The sequence below is a fragment of the Centroberyx gerrardi genome, chromosome 19 (genome assembly GCF_048128805.1).
Source record: "Centroberyx gerrardi isolate f3 chromosome 19, fCenGer3.hap1.cur.20231027, whole genome shotgun sequence".
Lineage (NCBI taxonomy): Eukaryota > Metazoa > Chordata > Actinopteri > Beryciformes > Berycidae > Centroberyx > Centroberyx gerrardi.
Window position 1 is genome coordinate 6476709 of NC_136015.1, and position 10685 is coordinate 6487393.

The window sequence follows — 10685 nt, forward strand, 5'->3', positions numbered from 1 at the left end:
GCTTGATCATCAGAATAGACTTGGAGACCGGGATGCGACGGAGGCCAATCGGCGGTGAATCCTAGTCTTTCTTCTTCCGAAATAAAGAGATGTATTCTCTCATCCGGGGGCTCGATGGCAGAGAGACATTGTGTTTCGGCCTTGCTTTGTGAGTCATCAGGATGAATGATGAGGACTTGGCAACGCCGGCACAGGCATAACACGCTAGATTTGCCGTGGAAATGTGCCGTGGCAAAACCTCAGAGAGACATCAAGGTCTTTCGCATCGGAGTGGAGGAAGAGAGAGAGGGAGCGAGAGAGAGAGAGAGAGAGAGAGAGAGAGAGAGAGAGAGATGGAGTTAGTGAGGGTGGTTTGGGATGGAGGGAGGTGTGTGTGTTTGTGTGTGTGTGTTAAGGCAAAATGTGAGATAGTGGTGATATGGGTGCATGTTTGTGTGATGGTTTGTTAGTGTGTATGTATCTGTGCGCGCACACACACACACACACACACACACACACTCACATTACGACAATCACCTACCACAATTTGATTTCCTGTGTTTGAGCTATTTTGATTTATTTGAAACGTATTTTTGCTTATTTTTTAGTTATATTTTAAAAAATTATATTTGGGTCAACTTTACTTTATTTCTTCTTTTCCACCATGTTGTGTCTTTGCTTGTCACCTTGATTTTTTTTTGTTTTGTTTATTTGTTTGTTGAGGTGAGATATTTTTAATAAGCCCCTTGGGTTTTTCGTACCTGCACAAATGAGTAATTTGCATCTCTTTCAGTTTTTTGTGTGTCCTTGTATGCTATCACTGTTTTTTTTAATCATTTTGCTACTGCACAAATAAAATAAACTGATCTAAACAAGTTGGTGTATGGAAATGGATTTGCCTGCTTGTGCTTCTGCTGTACATGTATATGTGCGTGTGCGCCCTGCATTCATGTGTTTGTCTTTGAGGAGGCCTTATCCAACACATTCAGAGCACAGAGGGCGTGTTCTCCCCAAATCAAATAAACAACAGAGAGGGGTTGACAGACTGGGTTAGTCTCTGTAGAGGGAAGCTCGATCTGCCTCTCTATGCCGCTGCACTGCTTTGATTCAGCATGAAAGACAGAGAGCTATTTTAATGGCCATAGAGAATGCGTCTGAGAAAGTCTTTCCCTCTGCGTTGTATCTGTGTGTGTGTGTGTGTGTCTGTGTGCCTGCCTGTCTGAGTAATTGTGTTTGTGGATATATGCCACAGAGTATGTGTGGAGCATTCAAGCGTAATCTGGCCATAATCCCTGCCAGAGGCATCCAGCTGCTGGAAATTAAAGTGGTGATTTTTTTTATTTTTTTTTTTACCCCCCTGCTGTTTCCTGGGTGTGATGTCACCCTATCTCCCTTCGTGGCGGGCAGAAAACAGGCCGCATTTAATCACATTACATGACCAGCCTTGACCTGTCCACCTGAAAAATACTACCGTGGGTTTATATGAGGTCGACCGTGTTCGAGTGTGTCTGTCTGCATGTTTCTCGACCTGCAGTGAACCGTAAGTCCAGTGCGTTCTCATACAGCGTTCATATGATATCTTACAAAACGTTATGCACCATTGATTTACACTAAACCTATGCATGGGCACTGGGCAGCCACATAACCTATCATTACGGTTAAGGTTAGGGTTAAGGCTATGGTTCAGGTTAGGCAACTAAAACACCATAGTTAAAGCTGCAATAAGCAGAATTTTCCTACCACTAGGGGGTGACAGAAATGAGCAAAGCCTACGGCGACCTCAAAGCACTGTGCATAAATGCTAATAGCTAAGCTAAACGTACCTACGGAGAAGTCTCGCCGGTTACCAGTCTCGCTTAGTTTACCAGTTGGCTAAGTTTACTCGCTCGCTTCATCGATTCCACCATTGTGAGAACATTTTCAGGAATGGGAGGGGGTGAGTGCCGCTAGCTAGTTTTTAAAAAATGACAAGCTGAATCCACCACCCCTTGTTACGACTCACATCTTAAGTCTTTCAGATTGTTCATACAGCTCAACACCAACACAGCGGGAACACAGGCTCCAAGATATCTAATGTTATGTGTGTGTGTGTAGGCGCGACTGTATATGTGTGTCTCTCCAACACCAATTTGCATGACGAGCGAGATAAAAACCCCACCGCCACGGGTAATTAATAAATCAGATTGCGATGATGAAACACTGGGAAGGCGTTGTTCCATTAATCGCCGTCCCCGTCCTGTTCCAGTATCTTCCATCTTGGCGTCGCCGTTCACAGCTCCTAATTAAATTGTACTGTCTGTCGATTGTGCTCATTACTCAGGCAAAACCAATCAGCAGCCTGCAGCCGGGCCTGGCGATATAGATAAATATGGGAGTAAATGTTGGTTGAGAAACACAACATGGGGTCCGTCGCTTGCCTAGAGTGCCGCAATGCAACGCAACACAACGTCGCTTCCTTCGAGGTGTTGCTCAGTACAGAAATGCACAGGAGAGGAGTCGGCGCTTGCAGTTGTATTCATTATAGATTTGAAGCCAAAGACGAAGGTCCTCCGCCAAAGAAATAGACTCTTTTGATGGTCTGTATAGCAGTGCCTCGCCTGCACTGAACAAACTAACAACCACGCAACAGGCGAGAAATATTTTATATTCCAACCCAGACCTGACCTCAACCTTCACACAAATAACTATCTATATGCATCAGATCAACACTAGATAATTCATCCAGCACATAGTGTTCTCTGGCTCTAAATGCCACCGTCTGCTTCTAATACCATGTGTTCCTCCCACCGCGAGGCAGCCGTACCTCTCCTGTCGCTTTATTGCCGAAGGATTCACAAAAATATCTTTTCCACTTCCCTGCCTCAAGACTTCTCCTAATCTCACCTCGCTCCCACTCACTCCCACACCGGTTCAGCTGTTTGTGCGAGGCTGTGACTGTGTGCGCCTCGCTTTTGTACATCGCTGTACATTTGTACTTGCGACCGACTGGGGGGTGGGGGGGTGGGGGGGGGTTTGTGCGCGCGGGTCCTCTCCCCACCTCGGCCTCAGAAGATAGCCGGCGCTTTCAAAGAGGTCCTGAAAGCTTTCTGCCGGTGCGCCGGCGGCTTGAAAGCCAAGAGGTCTCGGCACCGCTGATGGAGGTTCGGCTCGATGGATAGGCCTTTTCCCAAGCACCGCGTCCTGCCTGACCAGTCAACCATTCCTCTTACCACCTCGACACTACAAAGCGCTTAGCACGGTGGTGGGTGGTGTGTTTGAAAAGATGACAGGGGCTGAAATAGGGCCAGCTTTGCCCTTAAAGTGAGTTTTTGTAGTTAAAATGAGGGTCACAGTGGGTGATTGCTTTGCTCCGGAGCAATTTGATAGGTAGCCAAAAGTCCAAACTGTCTGGGGAAAAACATGGTAGCACTGATATCTCAGCTGCCTTTTTAAAGGTATTTTGTCTTATAACTACAAAGACACGAATAAGTCTTTGCGGTGAAGATTGACATCTGCATAGCGGCAAAGGGGAAACGAAAGGCTCAAGAGAAGCCGGGGAGACACTCACAGCTCGACTGATTTGTCTTATGAGGTGAGACGTGCCTTAAAGTGATGTTGAACTTTGGTAGTAGCTTGGGTTGTGTAGCTTCCTGGCCATGATATAACCCCAAAATCGAAAAAAAAACCCTGCAATTCTCCAATCGTCTCTACCGGAGCAACAGATAACTGAGAATCGACGATTTTGGGGTTATATCTTGACCGGGAAGCTACACAACCCAAGGTACTACCAAAGTTCAACAGCACTTTAAGGGGAGTTTAAACAGTTAAGTCCACCTTGTACATTTTCTCAGCCTTTTTTTATCCAGGGAAAGTCAGCTGAGCACCATGCTTTATTCCATCCCCACCCTGCATCACATTCACACAGTTCCACACATTCACACCTTTGAGCTGCCCAGTACAACCACAGTCTTTACTGTCAGCCACTGAGCAGTTTGGTAGTTGTTGAGGGAGGGGAGAGTGCTACTCATTAAATATCCCCCACCATTTTTGAACCAGCAAACCACCCCCCCATACCACCAACACACACACACACACACACACACACACACATACCCATGAACACATGCACAGACGCACACTCCTGCAAAGTGGGGGGCTCAGCAGCATGTTCTGAAAGACATAAAGACAGGTGGTGCCATGCTTTGCTCCACACAGTGCTGGTTGGCTGGTGTGTGTGTGTGTGTGTTTGCGTCTGTGTGGTTGCGGCGGTGGGGGGGGGGTTGCAAGTGACAGGGCGAGATGGAGAGAGAGATAAATAGTCGCAGTGAGGGAAGCGATAATGGACTTTTCTTGTCTGCACCGTGTCGGCGTCTGCAGACGGCGAGGCCAGAGCGATGACAGACATGCTGATGTGTTTAACTCCTCTCACTCAGAGAGAGAGAGGCAGCGACAGACAGAGAGAGAGAGGGAGGGAGAGAGAGAAGATGCTGATGCTCTTTAACTCCCTTCCACATTGCCATTGGCAACAAGACCTCCGTCGGCGCTCTGACAGATGCATGGTAATGAAGCCTGCTTTAGGTGAAACCCATCCCCTTCCTTCCCTCACACATTCACAATCTGTCGCTCTCTCTCTCTCTCTCTTTCTCTCTTCTGTCACACACACACACACACACACACACAGAAAGTCTTATCTTCCAATCCTCCAACTGCTGCTGTATTTTTATCACCTTGAGAAGTAAGTCAGAGTGAGAGGAATGGATGGAGGGGGGAAAAGGGATGAGCAGAGAAGGGCTGAAGGGGAGAAAGGGAGAGGATGGATTGTCATGTTGGAGTGATTATCTCTTTGTGACTTGAGGAATTAAGCATTTATCTAGCTCCTATCAGCAACAGGAGGGAGAGAGAGGAGGAGAGAGAGAGCCAGAGAAAGAGAGAGAGAGAGAGAGAGAAGCTTGGTCGTCTGATCTATTGGTCACTTCATCTTCTAGCTGGTTTTCTCTCGCCGCGCAGTTCGTTTGTCACTGCCAGCACAGTCTCATGTCTCACTTTAGTGTGGAATTGTATGTGTGTGTGTGTGTGTACGTGTGTGTGTGTGCTACTAGCGCAGACAGAGACAGATGGGCTGACTCCCACTGGTTACATGTGTTTGCTCTCCGTTAGGATGCTCTGCCAAGAGGTCTGGACCTGCTTGCCACGGAGGGTAATGCTCTCTCCCAGCGGCCGCAGGGTTGCTAGTTCAAAACCCCGGCCTGCTGCTTCCCTGAAACTGGCTCTCTGGGGTGAGCCGCTGTACATAAACCAGGTTAGGAAAGTAATGGAAGTGCAAGCGCTTTTCCGGAACAGATGAGAGAGGAGTTTGTGTCGGACACGCTTGGCTGATACAAACGCCCACTCAAACAAAAACACTCTCTCTCTCTCGTTCCGTCGGTGTCTCTCTCTCTCTCTCGCTCTCTCTTATATAACACACCTCCTGGCCTCCGCTAATCCTAGCTCGGTGCTGCTCAATTTACCCATCATCCCCGGCACCTGTCCATCAAGACCCATAACAGCGACCTAAATGCCGTGACAGCCCCATCAGCCAGAAGGCAATGACATCAGTGTCACCTGGAAAACAGCCCCCCCTTTTAAAAGCCCATGTAACGCGAGTGGAAGTGGGAACTTTTTGTCCTAGTTTGGGTGTTGACGTGTGCTTGTCTTTTCCCTGGCATCAGCAGCCGACCGGAGGATTTGTGATGAACAAAGAGAATGAACGCCAGATGAAGAGCTGAACTGGTCTGCGGAGCCGCCGTCCGGAGGGGGAAATGGTTTTCGTTTGATGGGGAGTTGTGTTTTTAAGCCCCAAGGCTGTCGCCGGGTTTAACATCTGCTTCTGTCACATACAGGGGCAGGGTGCAGGACACAGTGGTGTGTTAGAGTACAGCCCACTGCACACACACGCACACACACAAACACACACACACACACACACGGGCAGAAACAAATGCCCAGTTCCCCACAAATCAGCACGTAATGCAAAAAAACACATTAGTATTGCTCATTGGTGCTTGTGAAATGTTACTGGCTGACCTTGGAATTCTAAGTTACCATCTGATATTTGGCTCAAATTGAGATATAATGAGATATAATATAATCAGTGATGTAGTGGGTATATTAAAAGATGGGTAAACTATGACTGCCAGTTGGTGATAATAAGGCAAACAACCATGAATATAAACAAAACTCAATTCTAGTTTCAGAAAAGCATTCATTTATGCTTTTGTTTTCCTTGCAAGACTCTATAATTTACATCAAACCTCATATAACATCGGTTTGATATTACTTAGTATGAAGAATACAGTGAATTTAATTTAAGATTTCTGTCAGCCCAAAAAGGGAGAGTAAACTAAAAACAGACAATCCTGACAGATTGTTGGAAAATACACTTTTGAAGATTTTAAGTTGAGTTAAGTTTGAAAAAAGTGAATTAAAAAGATTATTTCAGGTTTTGCCATATGGGATGTGAGAGCTTTAAAGCTCAGTATCTTAACACCACTCTGACAGTATGTCATTATTCCAAAAGCTCGCATCTGGACACTTTTTTACTGAGCTGATGTGTGAACTGTTATAAATTCCGTTATCGTCTTTCCATCTGTTTAGATGAATGCGGTTTTGTAACGTCGGTTTCCAGCTAGAGCGTCCCTGTTTGAGAAGAAGTTAGAATGCGGGTGCTGTGACAGAGAGAGCTGCACCAAGTTCAATTAATATCGAGCGTGAGTCACTAATCAAAATCCAAGGTCTCCAAGTCTATTAAAAGCCATCATTTCCTTCTCTCTCTCTCTCTCTCTCTCTCTCTCTCTCTCTCTCTCTCTCTCTCTGTGTGTGTTTGTCTGAATAGAGTGTGTGTCCTGTGGTCTCGCAGTTACAGTTGATTACAGCAGTCCAACTCCCAGGGAGCTTCGCCTTCTATTCAAGGTAGTGTCATCACCTTCAATAACCCTCTATTTAGCCATGGACACACACACACACACACACACACACACACACACAGAGGCACCCCACAGGCGTATGAACACACACCTATATTAACAGACACAAAAACACATGCATGGACACACACAGATACACACACACAAACAGGAGGTGTGAAGACTGGCCTGACTGTGCAGACAGAGTTGCGGTAGTAAACAGTGTGCTGGGGGCTAGATGGCGTGCTGCTGAGAAAAAAGTCGCTCCATTGTTGTGTGACAACATGCATATGCAAAAGAGGAACGCTCTACCTGTTCTGAACAAATTGTGTTTTCATTGCAAACAGAAAAACAGACAGATGGCAGCGTGGACGAGGTCTCGGTAAACAGGAAACAGAGAGAAGAAGAAGGAGGAGGAGGAAGGCGATTGGTTGAGTGGAAACAAGCAGGTGGGCAATGGATTTAATCAGCTTCCAGGACTTTCTTTGTGTGTGTTTCTGAGTGTGTGTCAATTAAGAGAGCGCCCATACGAATCCTGGAAGGTGAGCGCAGACGGAAGATCCTGGGCGAAGGGCGGTTTCCATGACAACCCCCTCGCACGTAAAGAACTTTCCCTGCTGTACCCGCTTCACCTTTGCCTGGCGGTGGCGGTTTCCACGCCGCGCCGCCAAAAAAGGATTTCCCGCTAAGTGATAACAAAGAACCGTGGGGAGGAAACCTGACGCGTGGTAAGGAGCCGGGGAGATGACAAGCGACGACAAGCTATTCCTGAGAATGAAGCACCTTCACGGCTCTCGGGGCGCTGGGTGGGGGGGGTGGGGGGGAGCGGGGAGGGAGCGTTCCAGTCAGGAAAACCACTTTACTGCAACCAACGGTTCTGCACTTGTTTTGGCAGCAAACGCTCCGCTCTTCAGGCAAAAATCAATGCAAGCATGTTAAAGATTTCACCGGGAGTGTAAGCGGTAACGCCCCCCCCCCCTCATGGGTGAATACAGACCAGAAGAAGACAAACGCATGTGCTTTCACTACTCTCTTGGCTAGACAAAGGATGCTATTAGCTTGGAAACCTCCCAAAAAACGCCCTCATCCTCTTACTCGGCTGAAAGATGTGATGCTTTTTCGAAAATTTTGAAGGAAAATGCAGTTTGGCCTGCACCATATCACTTCCAGCCTAACAGTTAACCTAGTGTTTCCTTTAATTATTCAAGCTTGCATTGTTCAGTTTTGGGGGTGATGGGGCCACAAAAAAGTGCACCAGTGTGAGCTATAAGTACCTTTCTCTTGCACCAATAAAGCCCAGCAGACGTGAATCGATGTCTGAAATGAAAGTTCTTCTCTGGATCAGGGACCTAAATATATAACAGTTTCCAAAGCTGTTTTCATATGAATTTTTACCGTGCCGAAATATCATATTGTGAGAATTTTGTGCTTGTTTAGCTTGATGTTGATGCACGTCTGTGAAATGCTTGCTGGGAGATATTTATTACAAAAAAAAAAAAAGGCAGATACTCTTCCTCCTGGTGCTGTGACACTGCAACAGCACATAAGCCAAAATAACACACACAGTATCTGTATGTTATGCTGAGAGCTTATCTGATGTGTGTTGTGCATGCCTCTGTGTATGTGTGTATGTGTTTGTGTGCAGATGGCGCTCCAGCCAATTAGAGAAGGAAAGTGGAAAGGGAGCCATTAGTGCGCAATTAGCTCTGATTGCCTCAACATTGTTTCGGTGGGACGCAGCGCACTGTGAAATGACCAAATGCTGCCGCCCCGCCCCGCGCCTCCCGGTCCGGCCTTTTCCCCGCTTCTGCAGCCAGACGGAGCGGGGGATAGGCAACGAGACTGCGAATACATTTACCCTTGTCATTACTCCTTCTTCCTCTCCCTCTTTTTGATCTCTCCTCCGCTCCGTCGCCTCGTCTCTGCTGTTACTCCCGCGCGATACCCGCCCGATCCGATACCTCTCTGCCTTTCTGTTTCGCTCTCGGTTCCTCTACTTTTTTCCACTCAACTCTCAGAAAAGTCTATCGTTTCTCCTTCTCTTGTCTCTCTCGCTTACTCGTTACCCGCTCGGAGTCAGTGGCTTTTCCCTTTCCTCCATCTCATGTGTGTTATGCTTTTTTTTGTGCTTCCTTACCTTGGATATTTCATTCCTTCCTTTCTCCCCGTCTTTGAAATTCAGCGCTTTGCCATTGTTGCGGCTCTTCTTTTCTCTGTTTTCTTTGGGCGTCAGTTCTGACACGGCTTGTTCTGGTTTCTATCATCGAAGTACCATTCAAACAGTTAAAAGAAGACCTTGACTCCCATCTATTACACACACACACACACACACACACGTGCAAAGTCTGGAAAATGCTTGAGTGGAGGAATGTACTCGAGTGTGTGCACACGGCACGCGAAAGCCATTAAAATGCTCTTCCTTTCTCTCCACCTGAACTGTGTGAAATGGCCCGATCCGTACTGCCGCTTATACGTTCATTTGTAATATTTGGCCGCCGGATAAAAGATTGCATTTATCATTGGGATGGCTAGGGAGGATCAATAGTGCTCTTGCGAGGGGGGGGGGGGGGTTGGCAGCAAGGACACAGTATGATAAATTGGAGAAATATACAAAAGCACAGAAATTGTTATAGAGGAAAAAAAAAAAGATAAACACTTGGAGTACAATTTGACTCTGGCTGAGGCTCTTCAATATTCAAAGGGTTTTATTTATTTATTTATTTTTTTTTTCGGAAAACTTCTAAGGACCTATAGCATTGAGTTTGTAACCTTGATATTTTGTATATTGGAGACATATCCTTGAAGTCCTTACTCACTGTCATTTTAAATTTTAATATAATCCTGGAGGCAATTTAAGAAGCATTGGTACTCGGTGATATTATAGCGTTTTACTGTATGTTTGAGTGTGTGTGTGTGTGTGTGTGTGTGTGTGTGTGGCGTAGCTCGGCGGAGGTACTGATCTTCTGACAGGGCAAGAGTGGAAGACGGCGGGGCGCCTCGCCAGACGAGAAGGGCCGGGGTAAATTTAGTTTGCTCTGACTCTCTTCGCAGAGAAGCCGCCTTCCCGCTCTCTCTCCCCATCCTCTGTCTCTATTTCTCTCCCCTCTCTCTCTCTCTCACTGTCTATCTTCCCCTCTCTCTTTCCTTTTCACGCACTCCATCACACCAGGTCTTTTTCTGTCTCCTTCAGAGTCGGTTGCTTCTCGGCGGGGTGGGAGTGAAGTGTTGATTGGTACCCTGCTGGCAAATGGCAGGAGAGTGGAGGCAGCCCGCTGATGCGAGCTCATGTTGAGCCCACACCCCCTTTCGGCCCGGTCTGGCAGGAACAAAAGAGATGAAACAAAATGAAATGCCACTGGCTGAGGGCCGACGCTTTTAGCTCTTCTCTATTGATGCTCCCGCCACAAGTAGATGCAGGTTTGTTTTCAGCTTCTGTAGTCTGTTTGCTTTGGTCCAAATCAGGGGACGAATTGTTATTTCAGTATTTTTGCATTTAACTTACACTTTGGTGTAGATTTGAAGTGACCCATCATTCATCAAAGCCACATGGGAGCAGTGATCTCCTCCATTGGTCAGAAATTTGGTGCGGGGAACGACTTTTTTCTTTGGGGCATTAGCTATGTTTGTGGACAAAACGGCGTGCTTTACCCATAATGCACAGTGCTTCCTGCAGTTGGGTGGGATCTTGATTGGATCGTGTTCCCACTCCAAATAAAGCGCTCCAGAGTTGGTTTGGAAAGCCGCTTTCCCACCAAGCGGACTAAAGGGGAAACCACTCCAGCGTTC